The sequence below is a fragment of the Metopolophium dirhodum genome, chromosome 2 (assembly GCF_019925205.1).
Source record: "Metopolophium dirhodum isolate CAU chromosome 2, ASM1992520v1, whole genome shotgun sequence".
Taxonomy (NCBI): Eukaryota; Metazoa; Arthropoda; class Insecta; order Hemiptera; family Aphididae; genus Metopolophium; species Metopolophium dirhodum.
Genome location: NC_083561.1, coordinates 42,017,266 through 42,026,896, shown reverse-complemented (window position 1 = coordinate 42,026,896; position 9,631 = coordinate 42,017,266). Strand labels below are relative to the sequence as shown.

The following is a 9,631-nucleotide window of genomic DNA, read 5'->3' as shown; positions in this document are numbered from 1 at the left end:
GCACTGTCTGTATAATATTAAAATAAATGAATATATAATAATATTATATTAGTACTTAGTAGGCATGAGGACATAATATGAGGTAGGTACGTAAAATAATTTTGGTTTGCGGTAACTATTATTGTAATCAGTCAACCGACGACGATAACGGCGCGCCAATTTACATCTTTTGCCAGTTGGCAGTACTGCGGTGACCGACCGGTTGCGAGTGCCGCGCATCCGTGCCCCGTGGGCCGTTCCACGACGGTCTCCCCCGACGACATCGCTTCGGCGGCGCGGGCAGCGGCACGACTCACTCCCGGCTCTCGGCAGTTGTTTTCCAACGTTTTCCGTTGACCGACTGCGCTTGGTTGCCGAACGGTTAGTTGCGACGAGTGCGATATTAATATACTTTTCGTCGAGTGCGTATAGTTTTCCGGTCGGTGTTTCAAGTTTTTAAAAGCTGCAGCCCCAACGCAACTCAAATCCGTGAGTCCGACAATATTTTCGTATTTTATATAATACTATGCGTTTATTATAAATAATATAATATGGTATAATGTGAATATCGATTAGGTACATATTTAGGTACATTAGTGTAAATGTTTCATTAATATTCGAAACCGAATGTTGTAAACTATAATAATTTATTGTAGGTATCATCAACATTCAATACGTATATCTATATGTAACTTATTTTTAACTTATACGATGCTGAAATCGATATATATTTATTTATATATACTGTATAGTTACAACTTATATGAAGAGACATTGAGTGATAGTTTTGTGCGTTTTGGGAGTAGATTAGTAGGTACTAGATAGGTACCTATAATAATAATAAATTGTAGGATTTTAAGTTCAATGAATATGATTAGTGATTAGTTTTTTTTTAAAACAATATTAACAACAATATTATTACGATTCAACCATCATTATATTTTAACGGCAAGTATAGGTGACAAATATTTGTAGGTAGTAAGTGTTTAGTCATGGTCATTACATTTTAAAATTTATCTGAAGAATAAAATATAAAACAGATTTAATAAGGATGCGACAATATGACATTGTTAGAGCAAAGAACATCGATATTGGAAAAGTCGGTGCAAATAGAAGAACAAGACATTTTAATTGAGTAGGTACCTATATTAAAAAAGAGAGATTAAGACAATTAGATAAGTAAGTGACAGAAGTCACAAGATTCACCACTACTCCACCACGACAGTCGATGGGAGTAAATGAGGAAGTATAGAAACTGTGATTGAATCTAAATTTAACGCGTGATTCGGTAGCAGCATTGGATTTATTTAATATATTTCTCAATTGGCGAATAAACTGATAAGCTTTAACAGGGTGCTTTACATTGGTGCACACTCATTTTCTGTAAGGGTTGTCAAAAGTTTGTACTATTTACCCCCCCCCCCCCCCCCCCCCACTACCCATGAAGTATCTGAAAAAATTAAAATAAAATAAAATATTTCATACATTTTGTTGCATTACTTATGTTTTTAATAGTTATTAGGTACTTATTAGTTCAACAAATAATGAAATAATCTACCAATAAATTTACTTGTCACCCACCATTTTGATAGGGGTGTTCACTCCAATCACTAACCCATTTGTGGGCGCCACTGGTGCTGTATAATATAAAGTTTAGATAATTTACGTGTCATTTTTGTCATTTTTCTATCTCTCTCCGTCCAGATATTATCTAAGAAATTATTATAGATCTTTAAAAATAACGATACGATACGAGTATACCTATATATACGTAAGTGTTTTCATATGTATTTATTATTTGGTTTTGATTGATTTGTTTAATGATCTAATTAATAAAAAGTTCTTAAAATTATGACTATGAATAGGTACTATGGATTAATTTGTTCTCAAAAATTATAATATACCTATCATTTTAACTTTCAAGTCAGAGTTGTAAATGTAAGTATAAATGTATACCTAATATATCAACTAATATATTTTTCTTAGTTCTCGTTTAAGAGTCCAAACTGATATTTATGTACCTATAATAATATATTATGTGATGCGTTAGTTCTTTCACTGATGGGTAGCTGGCAGCCAAACAGGTTATTTCGGTAAATATTACGTATGCAACAATAAAATAAAAATGAAAAAAATCATGTGTGAAAATATGGCAATGAACTTGCCGAAAACAATCAACATTATAAATTATTGCATATTGCTATTGATTTGAGATTTTATATCACAGAATTCTGATATTTATCTAGAAATAAAACTGGGAGGAATTTAAAACTATACTTACAAAAAAAGCTTAAAAAATGTAAACAATTAAGTTATTATTTGGTATTCATTTTGTTCACACTAATAGTGTAAAACAATTAGGCATTACCTACATACCTACATTTTTATTCATTGTTTATTTTAGTTTCTATTTCCATAGAAACATGTAAATGTCCAGGTGTTATATAAAGGGGGTTAATGGGCTACTATTACTTACTTATATCCGTAGACCGTAGTAGAAAATTAAATATAAATGAAGGGATTACAGAAATGCGTGTTTTATATTTTCTGATTAAATACATATGATTATAGGATAAATAGTACTAAATAATATATTTTTAACTTTGTTGTATAATAAATGCCATGGACTATAATATTACAGGAAATTAATTTTCACTTCGTAGTCTTGGGTTCTACGATTTGTTTGCAGCCAAATGTTTAGAATTAGATAGAAATTAAAATAATTTAAGATTTCTAAAAATGTTTGTTGAGGGCTTGAAGCGCGTATCTGAACCTCTCATATTTATATTACATTTAATTATATTTTACATTACTATTATCAAGCATTGGAATTAAAATAATTTAATTTCATCATAAATTGGTAAATATCTCAATATCATTAAATTATTTAAAATTTACTTTTGTTAAATATTTAGTAGATATAAGATTTTATAATTTGTATTAAGTCTAAAATTTATTTCTTTCTGTCTTATAAGTTGAGGAAAATTGAAAGCAGTGATTTGAGGTCTTTGTCCATTAACACTTAGCACGGAATTTCAATGTTTTTAATATGGGTGAATATAATACTAATTTTCATTATATTTATTCTAATAATAAATTATATTTATACATTTAAATTTAATCTATAAATCTACAATTTTACAGTATAATACTATAATAGTCTATTGATTTCTTTAAGTTTAAAATAATAAACATTTAAAAACCTCAATTAGTTAAATAATTATTTTCCATAATTTTAAAATGTATGAAATTTGAGATGATTAGAGGCATTGATTATAATTTATAAGTCTAATGCCTGAAAATCGGTATAGTGTATTATATGGGTTATCTACGGAAAAGAAAACCACGGAAAAAAACCCAACGGAAAAATACCAAAATGATAATAAAATCAATATTTTTGCGATACATATTTTTCCTTTATTCTATTACTGTTACTTAATAATAATTATATTTGTATTGTAATTAATAAATAATATTTAAAAAAATATATATAAATGATTACCATAAATAAATGTATTTGTAATAAATTAGTCATTGGATAAAATAAATATATAATTAATTTTATAATATTTGAATGTATATAATTTAACTGGTAATTATATATAATTTATACATAATTTTTATAATATTGATAACACGCAGCAAATAGATTGTATATCATGACTAAATAGATCTATTTAGTCATGTTGTATATTATATTTTGTGATTATGCTAATTCTCTGATTATATTATCACTTTTTTTCTTTGGGTTTCTTTCCGTGGGTTTTTTTATTTTGGTTTCTTTTTTCGTGGTTTTTTTTCGTATTCTATACATAGTACATTTGTGAAAAATATCTGAATTTTTACATACACTAAGAGACAGGTTAATAACAGCATTCAGTAATTTGGACTTTAATACATTTAAATGTATTTGGTTTATACTTTATACTCTGATAGAATTGTTTTTCACAAATAGCATGATTTATCATTGCTTTCAAATTTATAATATTTATTATTTATAGTATTATACTATTATGGTATTTCTTTCCTATTCCAACTTGAGGCGTTGAGCTAAGTTATAGGAATGTCCATCACTCAGCGTTTGATTTCATCAGCCCTGTTTTGAGCATGTGTTATCTTTAAAATTATTTCTGTTTCATCACGTTTTTCATCAGTTAAATACACTAAAATGTTCAACTTTTAGGGTAGTTTCTTGTAGAAAATTGAGCCAGTCAAAAGTAGAAATATTTAACAGTAATTTTTGAAACAATTGAGAATATCTAAAAAAAAATATTTACATAACTAACGGTGAATATTTTATTTTATTTAATTTATTGATAAATCAGCTTATAACATATTATACATATACAATATTTGTATTATATTTTTTATACTTTCCGTTGATACCTTACTCCTTATAAGTAAAGCTCGTGGCGAAAGTGGAGAGTCTATTACAATAATTATTTATTACATTTTAAACACGTATTTAAACCTATTTTAATTTATTTTGCTAAATATAATAATAATAATAATGACTACAACATAACAAAAACAGTCACACAATTTATAATGAGACACTAATCAAATGATCGCATTTATATATTATTTATACATTTATTTATATATTTTTTATCGTTAATTTGAATTTACATATATTATCAATTTGTTTAATATCCGAATAAGGTATAGGTAGTTGATTAAATAATTTTATTATTTACATTTTATATTATGTAATAATTCACCTTTAATGTAGAACTTTGTTTGATTAATCTTAAATTACTATTCTCCTTACTTGTATTATATGTATAATGGAACTCAAATTCACTTTTGTTCATATACACTTTAATGATTGATAATTTATTGTATAATTGTTCTAATTTTAATATTTTTATTTTAAGAAATAATTCATTTGTACTATAATACATAATATTATATTATGATCAATAATAATTCCCGGCAACACTTGGGAATTTACAGAAATTAAAAAGAACTAACGGTAACGAATTATAGTTTGCGCACATATTATAATGTGTTTAATTAAAAAAAATTTGGTTTTATAGGTGTATCTATAAAAAATTATTTCGATTTGTAGACGTTTAACATTTTTGATAAAATTAGATATCTAAATACGATATTTTCGTTAAAAATTCTTGTTTTAATTCAAAAAATATTAATCTTTGCGACATGAAAATTGTCGACACGTATACGTGTATCTTTTTTTTCTATGTATACACATTACAATTTTAAAAATATTCAGACTAATTCAAAACTATATATAATTACTAATCTATTCACATTATTATACAGTAGGTACGTTGGTATTTAGTTATAACTTATAAGTCACACCCCATACTCACAATAGTGTTGACTCCATTTTCAAAACGTATATACAATCAAGCAAACTTGGGTTCAGCAGAATCAACTTTGCAGTATTATTAGATTTAATATTGGAGTAAATTGACCTATTATAAAACAATAAAAGGGCCTTGGTGTGGATCGGTGTTTGGCCCCAGTCACCAAAGTTTTCTGAGATCAAGCATCGGCCAACGTTACTAGATTCCGGATGGGTGACCGCCCGGGTTTCTAACGAATTCTATGAATCCACGCCCCACATACACGTGTTCCTCAACCAACCGTAACCCACCTACACAATGATAATGGCCATAGTTGCTGATGCCGAAGATCAATAAAAAAATACATTCATCGTTCCACTCAGAATCTAAAAAAAAAAACTATAAAACATAACAATAAGGACTTTATGTCTTTTCTATGTTTTTACTTTAAATTTTAAAGATATTCAATTTCTTAAGCGAGTGATGAGCAGTTTTAAATTGTAATATTTTATATTCTATAATAACTTGCTTAAAAATCAAAACATCGAATTTAAGTTTAACGCATCCATTACAGTGACCTACTCAATGATCTAGTTCAATCAAAACCTACTAGACAGTAGAGCGTTTTTTCGTTTTTTTTTTAAATATTTATTATTATAAATTGCAATTGTTTCAAAACATTATATAATATCTTTAACTTCTTAGTTCTTACCCTTGTTAGACAATAAGAATAGTTCATTTAATTATTATATATTTAAATAAAATGCATAATGTATATCTACTATCTATATTTATTAATTTTAAGTAGATTAAGTATAAGTTATAAGTTTATAACTTATAAAAAATAAGAAAACAAGTAAAATAATGAAAATTTTTTTTTTCAACAATAAATATATTATGCTCAACTAATGTTCTTTCGTTTGTTAGCAAAAACAAGTAAAATCATTAAACATATTAATAAAATGCACCAGTTATTATAAGATACCTATAGTTTATTAATGACTATAATAATTTAATTATATCCTGAAATTTAATTGAATATAAAATGGTACCTAATATTAATACATCTTCATCAATCATACAATGATGGAGATGGTGGTGGATATACGTAAACAGTGACCTTGCCGCGCCCTAAAGCTTTATTGATTTTGTTGTTAGAGCAAAATGAAAGCTGCGCTGCCACCTCCCTCCCAAAGTTATTTATATTTTAATAGGGATGCTTTGCACATGTGATGCTGCTAACCGTTTCTTTTAGTTTATTGGTTGCTATTAAGTATTATATTGATTATTATTATTTTTTTGTTATGGTTAAAACTTAAAAGTAAAATACCAATACTATTTTTTATTTGAACGACTTATTTACTATAGATATTTAAGAAATTAATAAATACTTACACCTATGTATAAGAAGTATAACAGTGATCTAATTTTTCAATTAATTTTTAGGACTATGGTCTACGACTAGAAACTGTTACATCACTGCTTAAATACTGATTTGTACATGGTGTGGTGCTCTGTAATGAATACATAGTTCTACAAAAATATATAATATAGACATATAGTTTAAATGAATAAAAAAATTAATAAATATTTATTTGTTAGAATATTTTTAATATTTTACTATAACAATTATTTTGCAAATAAAAAAAAATATTTTAATAAATATTTACTAATGATGTATTTATATTTATTTTTAGTTTCATAAGCTCGTCAAGAATAAAACAGTAAAGCAAACGAAAATTCGTCGTTTGCAAAAAAAGACAAGGATCAACACAATTTTAACAGGTAAAACTAAATAGTTACCTATATTCCCTAAAATATTCGAGTATGTAGGTTATATACCATACAATTTTATGGGGAAAATGTTTATATTTTAACTACAAATTGTTTACGTTTATCACCTATTTGTGAATGAATTGAATATAAATTATTTATTAATTATATTTTTTAAATTTATACGCTAAGTTGCATAAAAAAGTGATTAATTTAATGGAACACTCTTGGTCTACTAAATCGTGTTTAAGGGGCCATTAGCTCACTATTGATTCATTAAATGTGGGGTGATTTTTTATGCAACCTACCTCTACTTATATTGGTATCTATATATACGTACTTATCTAGTTATATATTATACTTTTAGTTACTGATTTCATACTTTTTTAAAACAAGTTGTAATGTAGTACATAATATAGAGTGACGTTAATAAAATAGTTTATAACTCACAAGGTTTTCTTTGTAAAATATATTTTTTGAAGGAAACCCTTTTCAATGAAGAATTTGTGTCTGTTTCCTGATGACAAAACTCACACATAATGACTTCTTTATATTGAAAAGGACTAAAAAATCGAAAGAAAGAACTTCTTTAAGATGTTGCTTGTATAGCTTTAATGAGTTTATAATGAGTTTTCTATATAATCGTAGATACATTCTCGCTGATTTTACAAGCATATGTTTATAAAAGGTTAGTAATTTATTTTTATGTTGTAAAAATAATAATTTGTTTCTGATGTGTATAAGTCGTCATATACCTAAGGACTAAGGACTAATGTATAATAATAAAATATATTGTAATAATTTACAAATTACAATATAATAAAACTTCTCAAAGAGACGAACCTTCTTCAGATAATATAACATGAACACTTAGATATATCACATATAATTTATATTATCCTAAAACTTATTGTATCATATTAATTATCTTATAAACACCTTATTAAATTTAAATAAATTGTAATATGTTTTTCTGAAACGCCAATAACCCCGGTAGTTGAGGCGTATTTTTTTAAATAAAAAAAAAACAATATAATAAATAATGATACATAATAGACAATGATAATTCGGTTTTAAATTATTTTTTTAAAAACGAAAATATACGAGTTTATTATTATTTGACTAATTATAAAAAAAAAAACCGTGTACCTATAAAGATAAACATTACCTATAACAAATATTATAATGCTTCTGAGAAATATAATTTTTTATTAAATAAGTTGTGAATTGTAATATTATTTGTATGTGAATTATACGATTATTGCATTTTTAGCTATAATAATTGAAAGTAGGTTATACAATTTAAAAATACTCATTTAATTGCCTATACTTAGGTACATTGATAATAGAATTTAAATAAATTATGAACCTATTAGTATTATGAACTAAGTTACTTATATATTTTTATAACATAACTAAGATCGGAATAATTATTTTAATATTTTATAATCTATTATTTTAATCAATGATTCATATTATTCATAAAAATAATTTTATACAAATATATAATATCTATGGTATATTCACAAAATTACCATTTGTGTTAATATTTAAAATGGGACAACATATTTTTAAGTGCTAGTACTTACTTAAAAATGGTGCATATATAGTATTTCATAATACTATATACGTATATCGAAGAATAAAAGTTACTTTAACAGTATGCAGTTTTTGTAATAAACAGTATGTGGTTTTTAATACATTTAATTATTTATTGAATAATCTAATAAATAATAGGCATTATATATATTATATATGTATACAATATACGTATACTGTGTTTGATGTTTATTCTTGATTATCAAGAAAAAAATACATTATGTTAATTATTATTTATTAGTAAGTAATTAGAAAATAAATAGGTAGTAAATGAATCATTTTAGGTATATTTATTAGATAACATTAGATAACATTAAACTGCGTGATGCTTGACCATCATTGTAGTGGGTTGACTATACGAATCCATATGGTACCTATAGCTTATATTACATAGTTACTATATTTTACAGCTGTACCAAAAATATACAGCTTGATGGTTTGCCAGACGAATTCGACCGAAACTAATTGTCGGCACATTATTATACATTATTATTGTTGTATGTTATCCAAAAGGTATACACAACGACAACTGTAATAGAATGATGAAATATAATGCGTTTCATATGCACCATTATAACGAATTTGTGCTGATCTTTGTCAGCATCGAGATTTCTATAACACTGCAATAACACCTTCAATGTCCGTGACACGATTCGTGAGAGCACAGCTTAACCATACACTACATTATTATATATTTGTTTGAAAACATGTACATACGACAACGAATAGGGAAAAACAAAGTGCGGAGAGAGAATAAAAACGGGCAGTAATTATCGGCCGTCGGATATATTATAATGTCCCGGTCATTAAAAATCCTAGAACAATGCGCAAAACTGACTGTGTCGTTCCGGTGCATTGGACGTGTTCAAATAATGTAAAACACAGCTTCAATGGCAGTGGGAGAGGGAGCCAAACTGGTGAAAGCAGTAACATGAATGAGATTTTCTGTCGATTTTAGTGGTGCTTTT

General features: G+C 26.2%; 1 protein-coding gene across 1 annotated transcript in view; it reads left to right on the top strand.

Annotated features, from left to right (window-relative positions):
• The first annotated feature begins 217 nt into the window (after window positions 1–217).
• The window catches only part of LOC132938698 (uncharacterized), a 52,750-nt gene continuing 43,336 nt past the window's right edge, over window positions 218–9,631 (top strand). Inside the window, exons 1-2 of the mRNA XM_061005682.1 lie at window positions 218–468; window positions 6,989–7,076. The gene's annotated coding sequence lies outside the window, so the exon portion shown is untranslated. The remainder of the gene's footprint in view (window positions 469–6,988; window positions 7,077–9,631) is intronic.